The sequence below is a fragment of the Mauremys reevesii genome, linkage group 14 (genome assembly GCF_016161935.1).
Source record: "Mauremys reevesii isolate NIE-2019 linkage group 14, ASM1616193v1, whole genome shotgun sequence".
Taxonomy (NCBI): domain Eukaryota; kingdom Metazoa; phylum Chordata; order Testudines; family Geoemydidae; genus Mauremys; species Mauremys reevesii.
The window spans coordinates 5,300,296-5,327,047 of NC_052636.1; the positions used below are offsets into that span (position 1 = coordinate 5,300,296).

At 52.1% G+C, this 26,752-nt stretch overlaps 1 pseudogene; it reads right to left on the minus strand.

Moving 5' to 3' along the window:
- The window catches only part of LOC120381418, a 360,540-nt pseudogene that overhangs the window by 54,003 nt on the left and 279,785 nt on the right, over window positions 1-26,752 (minus strand).

Below are 26,752 nucleotides of genomic sequence, written 5' to 3' on the forward strand. Positions count from 1 at the left end.
CTAAAGAGCACAAATGGAATGATATTGAAAACCTCCCCAAACCCGACAAACTTGTTTTTGAAACATGGAGTGCCATTCCCGACACGTATATGAACATGAAAAAGTATGCATTTGGAGTCCTGTCCATCTTTGGCTCAACATACTTATGCGAGCAAGTTTTCTCGAGCATGAACTTCATAAAGTGCAAATATCACTCCTGCCTCACAAATGAGAGCCTACAGGCCTGTGTGAAGATCAAAGTCACATCTTACAGCCCCGACATAGGGAAGATCAGCATCAAGCTTCAGAAACAGAAGTCACATTAAACAGGTGAGAACACTAGCATTTAATAGGATATTATTATTCAGAAAAAAACATTTATTTCAGACCTGGAGCTGATGTAGTTTTTTATTGTATGTTCAGGTGCTTCGGTTGATTGCTGGCCGAGAAATAAACCCAAAGAGGATGAGAGCACACTGAAATGGACTTGTCAAAAAACGTTCCTAATTTTATGTTTACTTTTTTAAAACTGCTAAGCTGCAACTATATGTTTTTTTATATTAAAGTGGGCTACGTTTTATTTTAATTTTACACAAATACGGGAAGGACTCAAAAAGGCCTGCATAGTTCAGTGTTTAATTTATTTCAAAGTAGGCCTACACATGCACACTGCACTTCTGTTTGTTGTATTCTGTTGTTGTAACAGGTAAAATTAAAAAAAGAATAAAACTTTTAAAAGTTTATAAGCAGTGTTATGTTTTGCGGCTCCAGACTATTTTTCTTTAGTGGAAGAGGGGGCAAAATGGCTCTTTTGATAGTAAAGGTTGCCGACCCCTGGGCTAGGCAGTTCCACACCCCGGGACAGGTTTTGCAAGACAGGATAAGCACATTAGCCAATGATTAACAGATTAGATAATGTCTCCACCCATGGTCTCAAGTTACCAAGTTAACATTTCATTAATACTTTGCTAAAATGTTATTAGTATAAAATATATATGTTGAATTCTGATTTGGGATCCATAGGAATGGAGCAACTCCTTTGATTGTCCAACAGGTACATTCCTAGGGGTTAAAGCAAAGAAAGAGTGAAAGTATATGGCAATAAAGATTGTTTTCTGTGTGTCTTAAGGCAGGCATTGGTCCCGTGGAAGGGAGGTGGAAGGATGCCATAGCTTATACTGACGTGCCAACTTTTCATAAACTCAAGGTTGGATCTATGGGAAGAATGTCTCCCTAGAGAAGAAACAAACACAATAGGGATTCTTTGTTCAGTCTGCAAATCTGAATAAGACACAATCATTTAGTTCTAAGCTCCAACACCTGGCAATTTGCTGACCAGGCCTATCTTAGCAAGCAAGGCTTTCTGTTTACCCCAGCTTTCTCTTAGCTGGTCACTATTTGCTAGACCTCTGGTCCTTGACCATACTCTGGACTTTGGGTCTGGAAAAGAACTGGCACAATCCATAGACCAGGTTGTTATATAAAATGCACATGGATTTGAACCCTTCACATACAGTAATGGCAAAGTTCTTGGTTCAGGCTTGTAGCAGTGATGGAATAAACTGCAGGTTCAAATCAAGTCTCTGGAGTACATCCCCCACTGGGATGGGTCATTCAGTCCTTTGTACAGAGCTTCAGTTTGTAGCAAAGTCCCTCCAGGTATGAAGCAGGACTGAAGACAAGATGGAGATGAGGCATCAGCCTTTTATAGTCTCTTGCCATGTTGTCTTTGCTTTCTTTGTCCCAAAGACACTCTGTCCAGCATGTGGCATAGAAAAACCTTAGAGTTCTCTCCATAGGCAGGTCCCTGCTACCTTGCTGAGTCACAAGGCGTGTCTGCCTTCTCTCAATGGGGCGATTGTAGAGCTGATGGTCCTTAATGGGCCATTAAGCAGGCTAGGCAGAACTGACACCGGAAGCAGAGCACAAGATTGAAATACGGGCAGCATAGAGCCAATATTCATAACGTCAACTAAAAAAATGATACACATCTAGAGATAGCATCATTATAATCAGCCAATCAGAACCTCTCCATAGACCCCTTGCACGACACCTTTCTACAATATTGGCTGCAAATATAGAACAGCGGTCACAACGGTGATCTATACAGTTACAGATTATGTCGATAACGTCACAGGAGGTGACACGGCATCAGTGAGACTGATACTGGAATACTGCCTTCAGCTTTGGTGTCCTCATTTGAAAAAGATGTTGTGAAATTGGAGCTGGGGCAGAAAGAGCCACCAAATGTTGTGAGGTCTGGAGGAAAATGCCTTCTAGTGAGCTATTGAAAGAGCTCAATCTGTTTAGCTAATCAAAAGAAGATTGAAAGGTGACTTCATTGAAGTGTTGAAGTGCCTTAATGGAGAGAAAAGATTGGATATTAAAGGGCTCTTGAATCTAGCAGAGAAAGGCATAACAAGACCCAATGGCTGGAAGGTGAAAAGAGACAAATTCATATTACAACTAAGGCACAAATATTCAACAGGGAGGATGATTCATCACAGGAACAAGCTACCAAGGAAAGTGGTGGATTCTCCATCTCCTGATGTCATTTCATGAAGACTAGATGCCTTTCTGGAATGTCTTTGCCCCCAAAGTAGCTATTGTGTCCTACAGGAGGCCTGTGATATACAGGGGGTCAGATTAGATGCTCTAATGGTCTCTTCTGGCCATAAAGTCAACTAATTTATGAAAAACCGAGTGTAGCATTGGGAGCAGCGTCTGATGTTTCCCTGTCTAGCCGGCTTGCTGCCTAGAACGAACGCTCCTTGAGTAGGGTGATCCACAGGGAGCAGCTCAAACCTCCACAGTGCCTGGCCAGGGGCAGGACATTAGCCCAGCAAGGGAGGGGTGTGGCAGTGACATCACAAAGGCCTTTTGGAGGACCGCAGACTATTGGTCAAAGGTGTGTGGGGGGAGGTGGTGACCTCACAGAGAGATGCTGACATCAGCCAGACAGGACAGGGGCGAGGGGCCAGGGAAACCTCAGAGACCCCTGTGGCTTTGCTTCAGCAAGTCTCCTTCTCCAGGTCTCTCTCTGAGGACTGAGAGAGTATTCGGGTTTACGGACGTGAGCGCCAGGAGGAACCTCTTTCCAGTTTTCTCCTTCCCTTTGAGTGATTTTACTAGAAAACAGCCGTCCCTGTTTAGAAGGTAAGAGCCTCCTTGAGGGAAGGGGTGTCATGGGGTGTCACAGTTCAGATGCCGGTGGCCCCCCCATGTATGGAAGTTCCCGCCCCCTGCTCTGTGTTCGCAGGGCCGGAGAGCAGCATTCCACGGCAGTGATTTGCTCCTGGCTGCCGGAGCAGAGCAGCAGGCTCAGCTGCCAGAACTCCTGGAGCTAGGAAACGGGAGGGGCCCAGCCTCTGTAGCAGGAATGCAGGACAGGTGAGTTCACGGCGGGCATTGTGGGATACTGGCGGAGGCCAGTTATGGTGATTTAATGACCAGCAGCATTTACACTGGCACTCTGTCACTGTAAGTTTGCTGCAAAAAGCTCTAGGCCTCTCATCAAAGTGGTTTTATTTTGTCACCAAAACAGGGCAGTTTTGTCGCCAGACGTGGCATTGCAGTGTGTACACCAGCCACACCAAGCTGCCGACCGAGGGAGCGTTGTGTGTTCTTCACACACCTGAGCAATATATTTCTGCTGAAACAACTTGGTAGTGCAGACTTGGACAAAGATTCACACACACACACAGCTTGCAAGGAAAACGTCACCTGCTCCTCTGCTTTGCAGAATCCAAACACAAGGAAAGCTTGTCAGGTCCTGGTGGAGATGGCAGGGAGTCAGGTGTGGGCAGACATTAGGTCTTACACCGAGGCAGACACCATGGCTTAGCCGGCTAAAGCACCTGCCTTGTAAACATGTGATCCTGGGTTCAACTCCCAGTGGTGGCTGTTGGGGCACCTGCTATTGGCTACTGTCAGAGGACAAGATTCAGAGCTAGATGGGCCTTTGGTCTAGCCTAGTGTGGTTTTTCTCATGGTTTTAATTACACTCACGGGCACTGATGATAGAGTTACTGAAAGTTTGGGAGTTAGGCACTGGTAGATCAGTGGTCCAAGCCCCTTGTAGACACCCCCCCTCCCTCTGGGACAGGGGCAGGTCTGAGCTCTCACACCAAAGGCTCATTGTGGCTGCCAGAACCTGTGAGTGGCTCATTTCATTTGCACCCTGGGTTGAGTCCTGCTTTGTGCACCGTGTCTGAGAATGAAAATCCTAAACCCCCCTTTGAAATGACAAATGCAGCAGGACGTGTCATTGTCCCTGACCCAAAGCAGACAGACCAATGGAGAAATGCCGTCGAGTCCAAGGTAATACTTCACTGCAGTTTTACCATTTCCACTTGCTAAACTCCCTCCTATCTGCCCAGCCCAGGTGTCCTCTGCCTCAGCTGCTGCTCCCGGCCTGCTCTAGAGTCAAACATGCAGGGCCCCCAGGGGAACAGAGGCTGGGACAGGGCAGCTCAGTGTTTTTAACAATTTTTACAACCTTAAATCACCCTTCAATCGCAGTGTCACTATCCATAACGTTGCTTCAGCCTTATAGGTTCCCAAGTGCAAAACTAAACATCTCTTCAAACACAAGAGAGTGCAGATCAGTCAGTGTTCAGAGTCATCCCACATAAAAGAATCATGTTGTGGTACATATTGGCCTCATCATGCGGCCGTTGCCTTTCCCTCCGCTCTGTTAAAAGGTTTGGTATTTTGCAAAGAAACTCTCTTCCTCAGGAGAGACCTGGGAACCAAGGCTGCCAGACAAACACCTTTAAGAGGAGGCGTAACCTGTCAAAAATGATCTCCTCCTTCAGTTCAGTGACAGCCTGAAATGTTACTTAACCCGGCAGAGCCAGAGGATTGAAAGCAGCTACATCAAATCCCTGTGTAGCTAGCAGGAATGAACAAAAACACTCCCTGGTATCTGAAGAGATGTTTAGTTTTACCCTTGGTAAACTAGAAGTCTAAAGGGAAGGAAGGTGGTGCCATATATAAAGAGTGAAACACAAAACAATTATCATAGTTATGCCCATAGCGACTGCAAAATATTTCTATATTCTTATTAGCATCAGTGTCTTATTTTCTCTGGCGTCTATACATTGACTATACCTTGACCAAGAAATTTGAATCTTGATAAAATAATCGACTACCCCTGGTTAAGGCAATGGACTTGATACCCACTCGGGCGTCCCTACACAGGTTCAGGTACTGACAACAGTGGCTGCCTTTTAGCCATAGCTTTTAATCAGGGCAATACACTGATCCTGTGAAATCATTTCCCAGCCGGAGTCCATCGCCCACATTCCTTAGGGCGTTGGGCCACCACGTGGACGTTTCATTTCCCTCCTCAATTTCATACAGACACAATTTCCTTTGCACAGATCCATGAACAGCAAAACCTCCCTGTGTCTCTTGTCTGAGCCAGGGCATTCGATTCCACTGAAACCTTCTCTCCTGCAATGGCAATGGTCAGGCAGACGGGACGAGGCCACCTTAACCTCTGACAGTGAGATATTGGATCAGCTCTTTCTTTACGCTGCTGTTGTTAGTCCATGAAACATCAGGGATGGATGCAAGGCTGAGTTCATGCACCAACCCCCTGAAACATTTCAGTGCCCCAGAGAAATCCTGACTCCAGCTATTGGCATGATCTGGTGCAGATTCGAATAGGAACGGGACGGTCTGAATTGTCAGTGTGGGGACTGAACAACAATCTATAGCAATGTCGTTAACCACAAACACACTCTAATCATGCTCCAGCCAGAAGGGAAATGGGCAGGAACTCTTGTTGTTCAGCCATGGACACACTTACACTAATGCACAGCCAGGAGTGTGCTGGGGGAGCTGGTCTGAGCAATTTGAAGTGACAATTCAGTGAGAACAGAATCATTGTGTAGTGAAGCACCTATACATCAAGTAGTTGCAGGCGAGTGGTTAAGGCGATGGACTAGAAATCCATTGGGGTCTCCCCAGGCAAGTTTGAATCCTGCCAACTACGGAAGCATTCGTGTATTGTCACTGCTCTTGTAGTGCCTGAGCATCCACAGAGCCAGACCTGGTCTCACTCTGAGGCTGTCTACACTTAAAATGCTGCTGTGACACTGCTCTAGCACTGTGGAGTAGACAGTTGCTATAGTGAGTGGAGGGGTTTTCCATCCCTGTAATAGCTACATTGACAGAACAATCTTTCCTTTCATTTAGTACTATCTAACCATGGCTTAGGGCAGCTTAATTATACTGATTCCAGGGTTTTTCACACCCTGAAAGACGTACTTCTTAGAGGGGTTATCCCATCACGCCCCCCTTCCCTGGTCCTTCTCGTATGACCTGAGAGCAGCAATACCCGCAGTTCAAGAGGTGCAAACAACTCAATGTTTATTGGGGTAAACTTCCAGCAAGCAATGATTCCAATTTTCTTCCTCGGTATCGCCCTTCCCAGCTCTGACACCACAGAGGCTTGTCTGTGTCCCTCTTTCTATTCCCCCCTTAGCAAAACATAACTCCAATTCCCCTACCCCCATTCCATTCCCCCCCTTACTTCCTGATTGACTGCAAACTATATAGTAAAACTGGAGTTCTGCTTAGCTATACCTTAACCAATCATTTTACTGAAATGTAACTAACCAATCCTAACATATTGTAACATGATTATCTAACCAGTTATACCCCACCACCTGAATTGCTTTACACCCAACAAATTAATTATCCAGCAGACAGAAACAATCACAGAACCAGACAGAGATTATACAGACAAGCAATAGGAAAGTGGAGACTACAGTGATAGAACAACAAAGAAATGAGGATTTCAGACCCCAGCTATTGATAAGTGAGTTGTTGCCAGACAGGATGCTATCATGGTAGAGGTTGTGGATGCTGGTTGCTTAACTGTCTGGCCCCCAGGGCAGGATTTTGAGGGCCTCAGAATGCCAGCACCCATCTTTTGTTCGCTTAAAACGTGAGCAGGGAGATTCCAACACCGCAGAACTCATGGAACTCCAGGAAACGTGTAACTTTAGGTCCGGGTGAGTGTGCCTAAAAATCAGCTGTGCTGGAGAAGGGCTCTAGGAGTTCAAAGAGATGTGCCATCTTGGCCTCCCTAAAGAGTGTCATCAAATATTAATGAAAACTAGGGTTGATAAGTCACATTCTTTGTAGCGTTAGGATTTGGGACTGGTCCAAAGTGCCCATTTTAAGACTCTTTTTTCCTCTCTCTTGGGTGTTCTGGTTTCTGCATAGAGACGTGGTTTCAAATCCCACTCCTGACATGACCATTTTCTTTTATCTGGAGAAAATGGCCTCACTTCAATCTCCTTTGCAACAATAGAACACCATTTTTTTAGCTTTTCTATTCCAGTAATTGTGAGAGAAGTTCCAAACTAGGGGGAAACAGGGCCTTTTCTCTCGACCGATCAATTTTTGTCTTCCTTCATTCAAAGCCATTTTCTCAGATACAGCCGTATTTCCCACACTTTTTTGTTCAGCGTTCTTTGCTTTTATGAAATTTTAGGGTCATCATTTAATTGCCACACAACTGTACTTATGAAGTGAAACACAATCTTTTTTGGATATTCTTGCAGGAGAGTTTTGCTTTCTGACCTGCAATTGAACAGGGGCTACCCAAGGGGGACAATGCTACTCCCTTTTCTTGCCTCATCCGAAAAAACATACATTCCTGACGCCCTTTGTTTCCTTGCCCTTTTTAGGGTAAATTTACACTTCTCAGAAGTAGAATCCTTTACAAAACCACTCAAAATCTCAGCAGTGTCGTAAGCAATGGCTTCCGGAAACGTGCCCAGCTTTTCTTTAATTTGGTGACACAGCAAGGGACTGGATACAGGCCGGGATCAGAATCTTCGTTACCAGAGCTAGAATTTCTATTTAAAAAGAGCTATTTTTCTGCTGCTATTAGATTTCCAACATTGATTTCATTTTATACACCTTTTCAGCATCTATTAAGGATAAATTGAACAAAAATACCACTTCTCTTTCCTCAACATCTGCATCATGAAGGGGAGCATTCCGAATAGGAAAGATCTTCTGTGGGGCATGGGTTACAAAAATGCTTCAGGAACCAAATACATGGGTATTTTGCCAAGTTAAAAATCACTTAATGTGGAATTCTCTCCCCAAATCATCTGAGAAAATACTGACTTAAATAATTGAACTCCACTGTGATCATATGCACTTCCCTCAGTTAGTTGGGGTTCTGTTGTTGTTCACCATTTCCGAATGGAGATTTTAAATCACTGCTGTTTCTTTGTTAGCGTGTGCAGTAAATTGGAGAGTTCTCCACTGTTGACAGAACTGCACTTGAACTTTCTCCATGTCATCATGGAGGGTGGGGAAAAGCAAAGCTGAAGTGACAAATGAGGACTTTAGGAAATGGTCATTTGTCTTCAATACTCCAAGAAATCTGAGCTACGTCCTATCGAACTGAACTAATATCCAATTGGGTGAGCAAACAGCCTTCAGGAAAGAGAGAAACCCACATCACAGAGAGACAGAATACATGACAATGAAAGTATCAAGAGACATTCCAGAGCAGGTTACATCTGATTATTTAGAATCAGGACAAGAGATTCTCCCATCACATTCTCCTCTGATCCATTCAAAGCAGCTTCACTCAGCACTCTCTCAATAGTCAGTTATGTTATTTACAAAATTGTAAGTATCCCAGCATCCCCATAATGGGGGACAAAATAGTCCTCTTGCCAGAAGTGGCTTTACCAATAGATGAAACCTGGTATTTAAACGCCAAATAATCACACTATGTTTGGGATCAATTTAAATTCCCCTTCCAGGTCTTTGACACTTTCATCTCCAGTCATAGCAACTCTGCTATAGGAGGAAAGAAATCAAAGCATCATCTCCAAGCACAGACAGCTGAGAACTCTTCCTCATATGACATTTTGAGAAGTGGAGGGATAGAATGTGATGAAAATAAACTCTGCACAGAGAAGCCAAAATGTAACAGTTCTGGAGTGATGGGGAAGGAGGGAATCTCTGAACCACCCCATCTCCTTCCAGTGTCACAGAGGCTGAAATGACACTTTTTCCCCTGCTCCTCTTTAATTAACTATAACATGAAAAATTCCCAATGTAACTGCTCTTCAGCACAACCCAGAGCAATGTGAGAACAACTGGCACGGATACAATCTGTATCACTGGTGACTCTAACAATCACTTTGCAATAGGAGGAATGGTATAAATGTGACGCTCCCTGGTTCCTCGTAGGAAGGGCACACTCCAGTTACTTGTGGGATAATTGAGTTGATAGAAAGGACAAATGGGCCCACCTCAAAAGAAGGCAAACTACAAAAGGCATAAATGGGCCACTCATCTGGCCAAGCTGAGAGATAACGGTGCTGCAAACAGTTCAAACAGATTTTAAAAGTTACTATGTGGGAATCAGGAAAAGTATTAAAGAAAAAAAATTGATAGCCCTAGAGGGTTTTATGGTGTTCATTGCCCTTGCAGATTTTCTGATGGCTATTATCGGCTGAGTGCCAAGAGAAGGTCTTCCCACACTCACGGCATTCGTAGGGCCTCCCATCTGTGTGGATTCTCTGATGAACAGAAAGGTTTGATCTGCGATTGAAGCTTTTCCCACACTCACGGCATTCATAGGGCCTTTCCCCCGTGTGGATTCTCTGATGTTCAGAAAGGGCTGATCTTTGAGTGAAGCTTTTCCCACACTCACGGCATTCGTAGGGCCTCTCCCCTGTGTGGAGTCTCTGATGAACAGAAAGGGCTGAGTTGCTAGTGAAGCTTTTCCCACACTCATTGCATTCGTAGGGCCTGTCTCCTGTGTGGATTCTCTGATGAACAGAAAGGGTTGATATTCGAGTGAAGGTTTTCCCACACTCATGGCATTCGTAGGGCCTCTCCCCTGTGTGGATTCTCTGATGAACAGAAAGGGTTGATATTTGAGTGAAGGTTTTCCCACACTCACTGCATTTGTAGGGCCTCTCCCCTGTGTGGATTCTCTGATGTTTAGAAAGATCTGAGTTCCGAGTGAAGCTTTTCCCACACTCATTGCATTCGTAGGGCCTGTCTCCTGTGTGGATTCTCTGATGAACAGAAAGGGTTGATATTTCAGTGAAGGTTTTCCCACACTCACGGCATTCGTAGGGCCTGTCCTCTGTGTGGATTCTCTGATGAACAGAAAGGGCCGAGTTGCTAGTGAAGCTTTTCCCACACTCATTGCATTCGTAGGGCCTGTCTCCTGTGTGGATTCTATGATGAACAGAAAGGGTTGATATTTGAGTGAAGCTTTTCCCACACTCACGGCATTCGTAGGGCCTGTCCTCTGTGTGGATTCTCTGATGAACAGAAAGGGCCGAGTTGCTAGTGAAGCTTTTCCCACACTCATTGCATTCGTAGGGCCTGTCTCCTGTGTGGATTCTATGATGAACAGAAAGGGTTGATATTCGAGTGAAGGTTTTCCCACACTCACGGCATTCGTAGGGCCTGTCTCCTGTGTGGATTCTCTGATGAACAGAAAGGGTTGATATTTGAGTGAAGGTTTTCCCACACTCACTGCATTTGTAGGGCCTCTCCCCTGTGTGGATTCTCTGATGAACAGAAAGGGCCGAGTTGCTAGTGAAGCTTTTCCCACACTCATGGCATTCATAGGGCCTGTCTCCTGTTTGGATTCTCTGATGAACAGAAAGGGCCGAGTTATTAGTGAAGCTTTTCCCACACTCACGGCATTCATAGGGCCTGTCTCCTGTATGGATTCTCTGATGAACAGAAAGGGTTGATATTTGAGTGAAGGTTTTCCCACACTCATGGCATTCGTAGGGCCTGTCCCCTGTGTGGATTCTCTGATGAACAGAAAGGGCTGAGCTACGAGAGAAGGTTTTCCCACACTCACGGCATTCATAGGGCCAGTTGCCTTTGTGGATTCTCTGATGATTAAGAAGGGCTGAGTAGTCATATAAGTTTTTTCCACACTCTGTGCATGTATTTTTTCTCTTTGCAATGATGATTTCCTGCTTTGTTGTGGTTTCCTTGAGGTCCTTCTGAGTTCCCTCAGAGGAAATACATTTACCCATTTTCACCCCCGGCTGGTTTCCTTGTTCTCTCTCTGGTCTGTGCTGAATCTCACAGGACTTTTCCTCCTCATGACTCCTGGACGCATTGCTTTTTGATCTTTGCCATAATGCTCTGTGTTTATCCACTTGCTGAACATTTTTCTGCTGAGAATTCTGCTCCTCTTTCTCACATGCCATTGCATCACTTGCTGTGAAACAGACAGAAACATCAAACAGGGATGAAAAGTGAAAAGCCAAAACAAACTAAGTGCTGGAGGGAGGTCAAATAAAAATCACAAACTGAACTCCCCATACTCTTCCCCAAAACAGGAGAGAGGAGGGGATCAATTTGGCTTTCAAATCCCATCCAAATTCTCAAGGGGAAGGGAGGAAGCTACTGCCTGGTGTCTGCTAGAATCTACGGGAAGCCATGAGCTATAGTTACCCTGAGGATATGACCCCTGCTGGCAACAATAATGAACTGAGAGACCTCTCAAGGGCTTCATAGGGCATCCCAGATGTTTCCTTCAGGCACTTTCACACTCAGAGTTGGTTTAATGTTTCCTCACCTCTGCAGGGAGATCTCAGGGTCTGTTTTCCCTCTGATCCCTGCAGGTCTGAGACCCATGGCTCTTCCCCTTGTTCCAGCTGAGAGATCACATCAGGTTTGGAAAATGGAAACCCTGCTCAGATGAAAGAAAACAAAGGAGTTCTGTTGATTTCATAAAACTTTCTCATAAAAAACATTCTATTAATTTAACTTTAATACTTCGTGTGACCCGGTGTGCCTGGGCTAGTCCTCACTGAAAATGCCAAGACCAGGGCAGGCTGAAAAAGGGAGAGCAGAGGCTCCCCAAACTGGTGGTTAACATGGAAGTTAAACTCACCGACCAGTCACCAACTGTGCTTCTGATCCCCCACACTGGTTATCCAGAAACTGAAAAAAGAAATCACACGGCCCCCTTTATTGCATTCCAGTTGTCTGGCTCCTAAGCAGCACCTAGGTCCAGCACAGTGAGAGGTTATTTAAAAACTCTGCTCACATAAACAAAGTGTTCTTCTGACCCCAGAGTCAGCCACATTACCAGGTCAGTATAGGTTTGGATCTTACTCAAAATACTACGATGCCAGCCAATCATTGGCATCTAAACTAAAGGTTTATAAGTAAGAAAGCATCTAAACTAAAGGTTTATTATAAAAGAAAGAAAGAAAAAGGGAATTGTTAAATGGGAAAGCAGTCAGACACATTCAGAAATCTATACATCTGGTTCTTAGCAGTATTGGTGAGTTTCTGGCTTGAAAGGCTCTCTGGTAAACATCCACATTATTCAGTCCTTTGTTCAAGCCTTCAGCTTGTAGAGAAGTTGCTCCAGAGGTAGGAAGAGGAATTGAAGACAAAATGGAGATGATGCAGCTGCCCTTTATATTCCTTTTGCCAAGTGGCTTCTAATTCCTGTGTCCCAAACACAAGCTTCACAGCACATGACATGGAAAAGCCTTGGAGTTCTCAGTACACAGTGTGATACAGCGTGGCCAGAGGGCAGCAGGAGAGGGTTAGAAGGGAGCCTTATTCCCTGCAGAGGGAAGAAAGTTTGCTATAGATTAACTAGAGCACCTGAAGCCAATTAGAGCCCCAGCAGTCAGTCACCTGATAAAGACCCTTGCTCCAATCAGACAGGGAAGGAGCTGGAGCAGAAGGATTGGTATTGGAGCAGAGAACAGTTTGAAGGGAAGCAGAGGAAAGTTTGGAGAAGTGCTGAAGTGGGCTAAGAAGTCCAAGACCCTAGGTAAGGGGCACCTGGCTTGTACAGAGGGAGGGCAGGAAGCCCCCACAAGCTGAAGGGTGGGAGCGGGAAGTAGCCCAGGGGAAGGAACCATCAGTTCAAGTGATCCACCACTAACCTCAGGGCCCCTGGGCTGGGACCTGGAGTAGAGGGCGGGCCCAGGTCCCTCCCTCTCCACTCCCCTCCTCTAGGACACTAGTGGGGCAGTTAATATTCCAATTCAGGGGCAAGAAATGGTGCTCTGACCCCCCCCCCCGCCAAAGAAGAGAAAGCACGAGACCCATCATAATAGTGCCGGCAATTTGCCACAACAGGCATAACCCTGCACGTCTTGCTGACTCAATAGGTGTATCCCCTTAATCCTTTCCATGGGTTCATTGTAGGGCTGGTGACCCTGGCTGGGCCATCGAACAGGCTGGGCAGCGCTGATGCCAATATGTCTGGGGGTGTCACTCAGAAACACTACACAAGTCTGGAATACAGATATACCCTACATATCTGTAACTCACAATACAAAGATAGAAACAAGATTATCATACTTGGAAACTCATAACATTTTCACTGACTCCTTACATGGCATATATAGCACGATTCATTGCAATTTCATCATATTGGTATTGTGATGCAGCAGGAGAGTGTTAGCAGGGAGCCTTATTCCCTGCAAGGGGAGGAAGGTTTGCTACAGATTAACTAGAGCACCTGAAGCCAATTAGAGCACCAGCAGTCAGGTGATAAAAAACCCTGCTTCAGCCAGACAGTGTGGGGAGTTGGAGTAGGAAGGTTTGGTTGGAGCAGAGGGCAGTTTTGAAGAGAGACAAAAGGAAAGTTTGGAGGAGTGCTGCGGTGGGCTGAGAAATCCAAAAACCCTAGGTAAGGGGCACCTGGCTTGTGTAGAAGGAGGGCAAGAAGCCCCTCCACAAGCTGAAGGGCAGGAGAGGGAAGTAGCCCAGGGGAAGGAACTGCCAGTACAAGTGGTTCACCACTAACCTCAGGGCCCCTGGGTTGGGACCTGGAGAAGAGGGCGGGCCCAGGTCCCTCCCTCTCCACTCCCCTCCTCAAGGACACTAGTGGGGTAATTAAAATACCGATTAGGAGGCAAGCAATGGCGCCCTGAACCTTCCACAAAGAAGAGAAAGTACGAGACCCAGCATAACAGTACTGGCAATTTGCCACAGTATTTATAATAAAATAATAATAATATAAAGTGTCTCTCAATTCCATACAGTGTCACTTAATAAACCAGTCAATTCCCAGGACCGGTTCCTCAGGTGTTTGAAGATGCCGAACACCTTGCTTGTGAGGGACTAGAATACCCACATATATGTTGGGAACACACAGACACTGTGCTAGTCTGTTCCCCTATGTTCACTCTTCTAGAAAATTATGATCAATTTTGTTCATAGTATGTGTCAGGGCTGAATCCCCACTCTGTCACTCCGAGTGCAGAAAGTGGGGGCCCGACAGGATTCTACAGATTAATTTGTGCCACTCTAGGCTTGTATTAAAACCCCCAAAGTTACAGCTTTTCTCTGACCTTGGCTTGGTAAATGCTGCCACCACTCAAATGCAACCCCCCCCCCCCAAACCCTTGGACCCAGGAAGGAGCACTTGAGAATTCTTCCCTCTGGGGCACCCTCAAGCCCTTTCACCTCCCCTCTGGGAAAGAGCTGAGAAAGAAAACAAAGGAAATTAGCTGTGGCTACCAGCTAATCAAACAACACACACAAACTTCTTAGGACACCAAAAATCCAATCCTGTTCTTAAAAGAGGTAAATTTTAGTAAAATTGAAAAGGAAAACAATACATCTGGAACTTAGGCTTCTGCTAGATCTTAAAAGAAAATGTTTGTAAGCACCCAAAATAGCTTTCTTGGGGGTTCAGCTTAAAGCTTACAAGCAAACAAAAGCATCTGGGATAGCACCAAGTAGATCCAAAAGCCAAAATAAAAAATAAACCTGGTTGTGTCTGTCTAAACATTCCTTGGCCAAATCATTTCTTCTAGGTATGGAAGATGAATTTTCATACCTGCTTCAAGCCATAAACAGCATTGCTACTCCGTGTCGCCTTCTCCGGAGAACAACAGACAAAGGGAAAGTTACTTTCCCATTTAACAAAGTTCTAGCCTTTCCATTGGCTCTTTTGGTCAGGTCCCCAATACTTTTTTTTTTTAAACCCTGTTGGCTTGTTAACCCTTTAGAGATAAAGCAAGCAGAGAACTCGCACCAACAGGGATTTTACAGCCAACTGGCTGGCTGGGTGTTTATAAAAGGGAGATCCCTCCCCTCCCCTTCATTTATCACTGTAGGGCTTGTGAGGTACCATTTGAAAAGATAGGTTTCAGAGTAGCAGCCGTGTTAGTCTGTATCCGCAAAAAAAACAGGAGTACTTGTGGCACCTTAAAGACTAACAAATTTATTTTAGCATGAGTTTTCGTGAGCTAAAGCTCACTTCTTGGGATGTCTTTGAAAAGACATAATCTACTGAATAGCCTCCTGTTACAATACAAGCAGCAAAGAATCCTGTGGCACCTTATAGACTAACAGACAATTAGCAGCATGAGCTTTCGTGGGTGAATACCCACTTCTTCGGATGCAAGTAGTGGAAATTTCCAGGGGCAGGTATATATATATATGCAAGCAAGAAGCAAGCTAGAGATAACGGGGTTAGTTCAATCAGGGAGGATGAGGCCCTATTCTAGCAGTAGAGGTGTGAAAACCAAGGGAGGAGAAACTGGTTCTGTAGTTGGCAAGCCATTCACAGTCTTTGTTTAATCCTGAGCTGATGGTGTCAAATTTGCAGATGAACTGAAGCTCAGCAGTTTCTCGTTGAAGTCTGGTCCTGAAGTTTTTTTGCTGCAGGATGGCCACCTTAAGATCTGCTAGTGTGTGTCCAGGGAGGTTGAAGTGTTCTCCTACAGGTTTTTGAATATTGCCATTCCTAACATCTGATTTGTGTCCATTTATCCATACAAACGGACTTCACTAAAATAAGACAGGAGATCTACATTACTCACTTCTCCTTTCTACAAAGGAAAAAGGACTGGGGCAGGGGATGGGGGTGCTGGGGGGGTGCAGACACGCAGGCTCAGGGGAGTTGGGGGCGGGAGGGTTGCAGGCTATGGGGAGGTTGTGTGAGGGGTGCAGGCTCTGAGCTGGGGCAGGGGATTGGGGTGCAGGGGGTGCGGACACACAGGCTCGGGAGGAGTTGGGGCGGGAGGTTGCAGGCTATGGGGAGGTTGAGTGAGGGTGCAGGCTCTGAGCTGGGGCATGGGATTGGGGTGCAGGGGTGCGGACACGCGGGCTCAGGGGAGTTGGGGGCAGGAGGGTTGCAGGCTATGGGGAGGTTGAGTGAGGGGGGCAGGCTCTGAGCTGGGGCAGGGGATGGGGGTGCAGGGGGGTGCGGACACGCGGGCTCTGGGAGGGAGTTGGGGGGCGGGAGGGGTGCAGGCTATGGGGAGGTTGAGTGAGGGGGGCAGGCTCTGAGCTGGGGCAGGGGGTGGGAGGGAAATAAGAGAGGGTGATCTTTTTGTTGCTTATGTCCCAAGGAGGGACCCCTAAAATGGAGCTGAGCACAGGGTCCCACTAACGCTAAATCCGCCACTGAGCTTCCTTCTCTGGATACCCCCAGCCAGCATTCAAGGACGCACGGACTGTCTGTGTGATAAGTAACCCGGATCAGCAGCTGACTCCAGCAGCCTGCTCGTTACACCCCAAGCATAATTGTGGTCTGGGTGGAGAAGGCTCACGGTTTGAGAGATCAGGAGTAGGAAGCTTCTGCTGATTATGCCGCACCGAACCCTCAGTTTTACTTGAACAAACAGGAGATATTTGACACTGTGCGATACGGCTCCTGTGCTCTGTTCCCAAAGTGTTCTGCAGCAGGGGAGGGTCTCTGGTAGCTTGTGTGTTACTGGCATATTGGGGTGATGCTCAAACAGGGCAGAGTAGAGGTGGCATTGTGGGGCTGGCGTGAACCATGTCTCTTCTTTTCCCCTTCCAAGAATAGAGGGGAGAGTAACCCTTACCCAGCGAGGTCACATTCTCATAGTTCTCCTGCATGACATCCCTGTAGAGGGCTCTCTGAGTGGGGTCCAGCAGAGCCCACTCTTCCCTGGTGAAATACACAGCCACCTCCTCGAAGGTCACCGCCCCCTGAAAGAGCAAGAGTCCAACACTCAGTAACTGCTGCCCCACTCAGAGCCCCCCTATATATGGAGAACAGGAGCCAAACCGAAACTCTGGGTGGATTGCAGTCAACAGAGTCCCACCCCACCCTGCTCAGAGCATCCAGGAAACACCAGGGGAGGGGACGGCGAGAGCCCCTCCTCTCTCCCAGCAGACCCATCACACACCTACTAGCCACCGACTGATACAGGAGATGGGGCCCCTAGCAGGGTCCAGGGACAGCTCCCTGGTAGGAAGCCCAACACCCTCCCCATTCTGAAGAGCTGGATGGGAAGGGAGGGGAATCTCCTCAAGCCTCACTGGTGGGTGCCCCTTCATATCTCACAGCAGCCGCTGGTTAGTCAGGTCGGGCTCCAGCACTATGAGTCTGGTCAGTTTTCCCAGCCCCATGCAGCTGGGTTATTTTCTGCTCCACAAACTAGAGCATTTCCACCGCCGAACCTCCTGGGTCTGTTCCTAGAATCTAGGCCACATATTAAATAACTCCCAGCAGGTTTAGCACACCCCTGTCCTCCTCCCTTTCTCCACCCTGTGCATTTCCTGCAAACCAGCCTGTGCAAACCTTCCAATCTCCCACGTATTTGCTGTCCCTCTCCCCCGCTGAAGGAACCCACCAGCAACCCCCTGATAATACCTACCTGAACCGGCTCCTCTGCAGCCATTTCTCTCCCCTGTCCAACGAGAGGACGGGATGAACTAGAGCGAAACATGGACGTTATTCCGCAGCCTGGCAGGGCGAGAAGGGCAGTTGTGAAGGTTTCAGAACAGGCTTTAACTCATTTCACAGCATGATTCCCCCAGGCCCTTTCCCTGCAGACAGGCACCCTAGAGTCTGCCATGCTGAGAAAGGCTTGATCTCTTTATACGGTGTAGACCTGGCCTCTCCTGCCAGGCTAAGCCCACAGTGACATTTTTAACCTCCCTTCTCCCTCCCCTCACCCCGTAACAAAGTCTCTGAACACAAGGCTAGAAAAAAGCAGAACCAAAGGAGTCACTGTGGGGGATCCCCTCAGACACTGACCCCACGGCAGCCACACCCCAGCAGGAGGGATATGGACTCAGGAACTGGATTTTCCTCTGTCTGATTCTCATCTTTTCCACAGGAAAGTGACTCTATCCAGGGTGCAGTAATACATCTGTCTGGGCAGATTAGAGATCTGGAAATCTCTCTCCAAACTCTTCTCTCCCACAGCCCCTTTCAGTCTCTCTTTCTCCTTCTATCTCCTTTTCCCCTCTCCCTGCCCATCTGGTAGGAAAGTCCCATTCCTGGGTAGTTTGCTCCCCCATGGCTGGATTTGCTCCTGCAATTGTTAATGGGATGAGAAATGAGGGGGGTCCTGTTTGTGTGGAGTCATTTTAAGGCCAGACCCCAGCATTTTCCCTTCGTTTCTTTCAGTTACCTGGAGACTCTTGCTCAGAATTTAGTATTAACAGGGCCCAGGGCTGCCCTAGGGGGCTAGGACCAGCTGGAGAAAGTCATCCCCTGGGCCGGGCAGAGAAGCAGCTTTAATTCAGGTCACTTCCCAGCACAGAACCCCGCTGGGGGAGCAGCAGCTGCTAAGCCTGGTCTCCCAGATCACAATGGAGGCTGCAGCCTCTGACCCAGGAAGCTGAACCCCAATATCCTCAGCAGAGAGGGACAGAGCGTTTGAGCAGCTTCCCTCCTTTAGTCCTCTGGGGAGAGCAGCTAATGAGAGCCCCTCCTCACAGGGAGAATTGCTGATCTTATTTCCCCCACTGTCCATCCAGAGTCACTCCTTGTCTTTCCATACAGTGACTCTGGATTAACATTGGTCTCAATGAAACCAGAGTTCAGAAAGACTGAGTCCAGAATGCTGTGGAAGAGACCATTGTGTGGCAGTGCTGACCCCCCTCCCACCTCCCTCACCCCCCAGATCGAGAACAAGGACTGGGGGGCACAAATTTTCCAAACGGAACCAAAAGTTCCTGCAGTTTTCAAAAGAGGAGAAAAGCAAAATCTGTGATTTCACACTCACAGTGACTGATAAGTGGATAGAAAGTTATCACAGTGACAGGGCCGGTGACTGGGGAATGCCCGGCAGTGCTTGGAGCCAGGACTCTGACACGAGTTGATCAGAGAGAAGGATCATGGTTAGTAGAAGTTCCCACAGCCAGGGGCCCAGCAGCTATTCCCTGGGACGCAGGCCCCAGAGTCCCTGGACAGGGACCCCAGATACCCCTCAAAGCCCCACCGGCCAGGGAATCCCCACCAGCCCATGACTGTCAGGTTGGGAATCCCAAAGGGTTCCCCCCACCAAGAGCCCCCAGCAGCCAGAGACTTGCCTACTGGGAACTCAGTTCCTCACTGCCTGCCTAGGACCCGCCCCGCACACCACCACCAGCAGGATCTGCCCTGCCATTTGTCTGGGACCCCCTCCTCCACCCAGCGGGACCCCCTGATGCTTTTCAGTGGGACCCCTCACTCTGGTTCCCTGGCATCCCCTGACCTAGTGCCAGGGACCCCCTCCCCCAGCTCTGTGCACTGGGCACGGCAGCGATCCCAGGAGCCAGCTGGGGAAGCCCAGACGGAGCCCCTGGCACAGCACCAGGCTCCCTCTAACCCCCTGTCCCGCCTCCCCAGAGACACCCCCCCACCCTGTTCTGCAGCCAACAGGATCCCAGCAATACCCACCTCCAGGACCCACAGCCTCAGGGCTGGGCACATCAGAACAACCCCTCAAAACCCCAAACCTCCAGAACCCACCAACCTGACTAGGGTACCCCCTGCCCAGCCACCCAAACACCTCCCCCTACCACAATGCCTCTTCATATCCAGCTGCAATCTCCTCATTCAGACACCCCTTCCCCCAGAGCAATAGTGTTACCTCACAGTGCCTGATAAGTGGATAGAAAGTGATCACTGCCTCCTGCTGGCCAGTCGCACAGACAGAGGGAGCCCTGGGGGATGCTTCTTTAACAGGAGAATGGAAGGCCTGGAGGGCAAGAAAGGTAAGAAACTTCCGTGGCCTGTCACTAGCAAATAATGGCCACCATGGATCCACCCCAGAGGTGGCTACATCTTACTTAGCACTGCGGGAAGCAACCCCTCCTGAAGAGCATGTGTCATGGGATTTGGGAAACTTCTGGACCCACACTGCACTCAAAGAGACCTTCTCATCCCGTGCCAGCTGGAGAAAAGGATTCAGCCAACTCTCCTGTTATCAGCTGGGAAACACTGATCCCCAAACATGGGGAGGCCTCTGAATTTGATGGGTATTAAACGTGTCTGGTCTCTTTCTTCTGCAAACATTTTAACAGAGATAAAGGAGGAAGAAATGATTCTCAAAGGAGTCGGGAAAGATGATCTCTGGGCAATTTAACCCCCTGCAACAACCAGGATGGAGAATGACTCAGGGCAACAGGTTCCCTCCAATGAAGAAGTTGCTGGGATTTAGAGACATGGGGAACAGCCCCAAACCGGAGAGGATTTTTAATTGACATTTGATGATGACATAGAAAGAGGGAAAACCTGAGATTTGAGATCAGTGTTCAGAAATGAAAAAGAAAGGGTGGAAATCAGAGGGATTTTTGGATCAATTTTTGTAAATTAGTGAAAGGAAAGTGGAACATCAGAGGGATTTTATATCAGTTGTTGATATGAGGTAAAATCTGAGTGTATTTCACATCAATATTTGATAAACGAATAAAGGGGAAATGGACAACATAAAGACACATTTTGTATCCATAGTCAAGAATCTGAGAAAAGGTGTAAATCTGAGATTTATTTTTTTTAGTAATTTATAAATAGAGACAAGGAAAAACTCAGGGCATAGTCACTTAGAAATAGACAAGTTGAGAGAAAGTGGGGCAAATTTTTAGGGTATTTTATATGAATCTTTGAGATTTGCAGAGAATACATGTCACAAGGTAAGCAACTGATAACAAGATAATTAATTCATCTACACGAGTTCCAATCAACACTCCTGAGGTGAATTTTGGGGAGGATATTGTGTGTCGAGCCAATGAAGAGTAATACATTTTTGTAACTCTCCTTTGTGCTGCGTAAAGTATTTCTTTCCACGCAAATTAAAGCCCAGTTGTAAGTAAAATATCTTGCTTATAAAAGGAGCCTGTTCCAGAATTCTCTTTCCTACAGGGCTACGGTGCTCTGATTCCTGACCTCTCTCTGAGTGTTACTGGTGTGTGATGCTCACAATACTTCAGAAGAAAAGTTCTCTTATTGCTGAGTGTCATTTGCATGAATAAAAAGTTACTGATTTCCTCAAATCACACAGAATAAAACCCACCACAACATAACGTCTCGTCAGGCAATTCAGGGAAAAAACCAACCCCCCCCCCACGGGGCAGGTGTTGATCAGGGATAAGATCTGAGCGGTTCCCACCAGGGTCTGACGGGGGGGGGCGGGGGGAAGCGGTGCCGCCCCGCGGGACCCGGGCTCAGGGTCGATCCGGGCGGGGCCCGCGCGCGGCCCGGTCCGGCGGCAGCAGCGAAGGCCGGAAAACGGGGTTGGGATGTTTTATATCCGGGTCTGAGCGTTGGGGGAAAACGGGTCACAGACTCCGCCCCCGGCAGCGGGGAGACAAACCCCAGCGCGGGGCGGTGAGGGCCCCGGGGGATTTACGGACGCTCCAGCGCACGCGGGCAGTGACGGTTCCCCCCCCTCACACGGGCCGCAGGGAGCCCGGGGGCGGCAGTGGGGGAGGGGGGAACAGTCACTGCCCGCGGACACACACTCACCTCCCCCCCCCCGCTACGGAGGCCGCACCGGGACGCCCCGCCCCGCCCCAGCTTCCGGCCGGGCCCAGGGCGGGGGGGGGTCTCCGGCCCAGGTGTCTGTTCCCCGCGCCCCGCTCGGCTCTTACCGGTTCTGCCGCGCGCCCGGAGCCTCCCCCGCAGCAGCCCGAAGTGACGCGCGGGGCGGGGGAAGGAGTCACGTGACGGGGCCGGTGTAACGACAGAAACAGCCCCCGCTCCGGATTAGCTACTTGGGCGGCACTGAGCATGCGCAGCCGAACGGAGCCTGCCGAGTAACCCCCCCCCCCCCGAGCCCGCACCCCATCCCCTGCCCCAGCTCAGAGCCTGCCCCCCTCACTCAACCTCCCCATAGCCTGCAACCCCTCCTGCCCCCAACTCCATCCCAGAGCCCGCGTGTCTGCACCCCTGCACCCCATCCCCTGCCCCAGCTCACAGCCTGCCCCCTCACTCAACCTCCCACAGCCTGCAACCCTCCTGCCCCCAACTCCCCAGCCCGTGTGTCCGCCCCCTGCACCCCCCTCCCCCGCCCCAGCTCAGAGCCTGCACCCCCTCACTCAACCTCCCTAAAGCCTGCAACCCTCCTGCCCCCCAACTCCCGAGCACGCGTGTCCGCACCCCCTCCTGTACCCCATCCCTGCCCCAGCTCAGAGCCTGCCCCCTCATTCAACCTCCCCATAGCCTGCAACCTCCCACCCCCAACTCCCCAGCCCGCGCGTGTCCGCACCTCCTGCACCCCATCCCCTGCCCCAGCTCAGAGCCTGCACCCCCTCACTCAACCTCCCTAGAGCCTGCAACCCTCCGGCCCCCCAACTCCCTCCCACAGCCCGCGTGTCCACACCCCGTGCACCCCATCCCCTGCCCCAGCTCAGAGCCTGCCCCCACTCAACCTCCCCATAGCCTGCACCCCTCCCGCCCCAACTCCATCCCAGAGCCCGTGTGTCCGCACCCCCTGCACCCCATCCCTGCCCCAGCTCAGAGCCTGCCCCTCACTCACCCTCCCCATAGCCTGCACCCTCCCGCCCCAACTCCCCAGCCCGTGTGTCCGCACCCCTGCACCCCAATCCCTGCCCCAGCTCAGAGCCTGCCCCCTCACTCAACCTCCTCATAGCCTGCAACCCTCCTGCCCCCAACTCCCAGAGCCCGTGTGTCCGCACCCCCTGCACCCCATCCCCTGCCCCAGCTCAGAGCCTGCACCCCTCTCTCAACCTCCCCATAGCCTGCAACCCTCCCGCCCCCAACTCCTCCCAGCCCACGTGTCCGTACCCCCTGCACCCCCATCCCCTGCCCCAGCTCAGAGCCTGCCCCCTCACTCAACCTCCCCATAGCCTGCAACCTCCCGCCCCAACTCCCTCCCAGAGCCCGCGTGTCCGCACCCCTGCACCCCATCCCTGCCCCAGCTCAGAGCCTGCCCCCTCACTCAACCTCCCCATAGCCTGCAACCCTCTTGCCCCCAACTCCCCCGGAGCCCGCGTGTCCGCACCCCCTGCACCCCATCCCTGCCCCAGCTCAGAGCCTGCACCCCTCACTCAACCTCCCATAGCCTGCAACCCTCCCGCCCCAACTCCCCAGCCCACGTGTCCGCACCCCCATCCCCTGCCCCAGCTCAGAGCCTGCCCCCTCACTCAACCTCCCCATAGCCTGCAACCCTCCCACCCCCAACTCCCCAGCCCGCGTGTCCGCACCCCCTGCACCCCATCCCCTGCCCCAGCTCAGAGCTTGCCCCCTCACTCAACCTCCCCATAGCCTGCAACCCTCCTGCCCCCAACTCCCTCCCCAGCCCGCGTGTCCGCACCCGTGCACCCCATCCCCTGCCCCAGCTCAGAGCCTGCCCCCCTCACTCAACCTCCCCATAGCCTGCAACCCTCCTGCCCCCCAACTCCCTCCCCCAGCCCGCGTGCCGCACCGTCCCTGCCCCCAATCCCTGCCTCAGCTCAGAGCCTGCCCCCTCACTCAACCTCCCCATAGCCTGCACCCTCCGCCCCCAACTCCCTCCCAGGGCCCGCATGTCTGCACCCCCCTGCACCCCATCCCCTGCCCCAGCTCAGAGCCTGCCCCCCTCATTCAACCTCCCCATAGCCTGCAACCCTCCTGCCCCCCAACTCCCTCCCCCAGCCCGCGTGTCCGCACCGTCCCTGCCCCCCAATCCCTGCCCCAGCTCAGAGCCTGCCCCCTCACTCAACCTCCCCATAGCCTGCACCCTCCGCCCCCAACTCCCTCCCAGAGCCCGCGTGTCTGCACCCCCTGCCCCCCATCCCCTGCCCCCGCTCAGAGCCTGCCCCCCACACTCAACCTCCCCATAGCCTGCAACCCTCCCACCCCCATCCCCTGCCCCAGCTCAGAGCCTGCACCCCTCACTCAACCTCCCCATAGCCTGCCCCCTCCTCAACCTCCCATAGCCTGCAACCCCCGCCCCAACTTCCCCGAGCCCGCTTGTCCGCACCCCCCCTGCACCCCATCCCCGGCCCCAGCTCAGAGCCTGCCCCCCACTCAACCTCCCCATAGCCTGCAACCCTCCCGCCCCCCAACTCCATCCCACAGCCTGCACCCCAAACAGGCCCGGATTAACCTTTTGTGGGCCTGGTGCTAAACATATTTATGGGTCCCCATGAGGGAAATGGGGACATGGGGGCTGAGTCCTCAGAGCGAGGGGCTGGCCGGGGGCAACGGGAGCTGGATCATGGCACGGCAGGGACAGCCCACTCCCCCCAGCCCAGTATAAGGGCACTGTTTACAAACCGGGAGCTGCCAGACCCACGCTGTCCAGCCCAGCCCTGCACTGCCATCGTGCTTCTTCCCCTTGGGGGCAGGCCCATGCTGCACCATGCTACATCCTGCCCAGCACCCCTCCGGCTCCCTACGCCCAGCGCCACACCACCCAGAGACCCCCACCAACCCCCTGCCCAGCACCCCTCCGACTCCCTACGCCCAGCGCCGCACCACCCAGAGACCCCCACCAACCCCCTGCCCAGCACCCCACCATCCAGAGACCCCCACCAACCCCCTGCCCGGCACCCCTCCGGCTCCCTACGCCCTGCGCCGCACCACCCAGAGACCCCCACCAACCCCCTGCCCAGCACCCCTCCCACTCCCTACGCCCAGTGCCGCACCACCCAGAGACCCCCACCAACCCCCTGCCCGGCACCCCTCCGACTCCTTACGCCCAGCGCCGCCCCCCCCAGAGACCCCACCAACCCCTGCCCAGCACCCCTGCGGCTCCTACGCCCAGCGCCGCACCACCCAGAGACCCCACAAACCCCTGCCCGGCCCCCTCCGACTCCCTACGCCCAGCGCCGCACCGCCCAGAGACCCCACCGACCCCTGCCCGGCACCCCTCCGGCTCCTACGCCCAGCGCCGCACCGCCCAGAGACCCCATCAACCCCTGCCTGGCACCTCCGGCTCCCTACGCCCAGCGCCGCACCACCCAGCGACCCCACAAACCCCTGCCCAGCACCCCACCATCCAGAGACCCCACCAACCCCTGCCCGGCACCCTCCAGCTCCCTACGCCCTGCGCCGCACCACCCACAGACCCCCAAACTCCCTGCCCAGCACCCTCCCACTCCCTACGCCCAGTGCCGCACCACCCAGAGACCCCACCAACCCCTGCCCGGCACCCTCCGACTCCTTACGCCCAGCGCCGCACCGCCCAGAGACCCCCACCGACCCCCTGCCCGGCCCCCCGCCGGCTCCCTACGCCCAGCGCCGCACCCCCCCGACACCCCACAAACCCCTGCCCAGCACCTCCGACTCCTACGCCCAGCGCCGCACCCCCAGAGACCCCACCGACCCCTGCCCAGCACCCTCCGACTCCCTATGCCCAGCGCCGCACCACCCAGAGACCCCACAAACCCCTGCCCGGCCCCCTCCGACTCCCCACGCCCCGCGCCGCACCGCCCAGCGACCCCCCCCCACCCCCCGCCCGGCACCCCGCCGGCTCCCTACGCCCAGCGCCGCACCACCCAGAGACCCCCACCAACCCCCCGCCTGGCACCCCTCCGGCTCCCTACGCCCAGCGCCGCACCACCCAGCGACCCCCACAAACCCCCTGCCCGGCACCCCTCCGACTCCTTGCACCCAGCGCCGCACCACCCAGCGACCCCACCAACCCCTGCCCGGCACCCCTCCCTCCCTACGCCCAGCGCCGCACCACCCAGAGACCCCACCAACCCCTGCCCAGCACCCTCCGACTCCTACGCCCAGCGCCGCACCGCCCAGAGACCCCACCGACCCCTGCCCAGCACCCTCCGGCTCCCTACGCCCAGCGCCGCACCACCCAGAGACCCCACAGACCCCTGCCCGACACCCCTCCGACTCCTACGCCCAGCGCCGCACCGCCCAGAGACCCCACCAACCCCTGCCCGGCACCCTCCGGCTCCCCTACGCCCAGCGCCGCACCGCCCAGAGACCCCGCAAACCCCTGCCCGGCACCCTCCGACTCCTACGCCCAGCGCCGCACCCCCAGAGACCCCACAAACCCCTGCCCGGCACCCTCCGACTCCTACGCCCAGCGCCGCACCACCCAGGGACCCCACGAACCCCCTGCCCGGCACCCCTCCGACTCCTTACACCCAGCGCCGCACCACCCAGCGACCCCCACCAACCCCCAGCCCAGCACCCCACCCACACCCAACGCCCCGCGCCGCACCACCCAGAGACCCCCCCAACCCCTGCCCGGCACCCTCCGACTCCCTACGCCGGCGCCGCACCGCCCTGAGACCCCCACCAACCCCCTGCCCGGCACCCCTCCGGCTCCCTACGCCCAGCGCCCCACCACCCAGAGATCTCACAAACCCCTGCCCAGTGCCCTCCCAGACCACTCTCCCACCCACTCAGACCCCCCCCACAGATGCTCTCACTGACCAGTGCCCCCCAGCTGAAGACCCCCCAGAGCCCTCCCACAACTGCACAGTGCCCCACACCTTCCCACTCTGAGCCCCCCTACAGATCCCGTCACTGTCCAGTGCCCCCCACCACCACAACTGCACGGTGCCCCACACAGACCCCCTACACTTCCCAGCACCCACATAC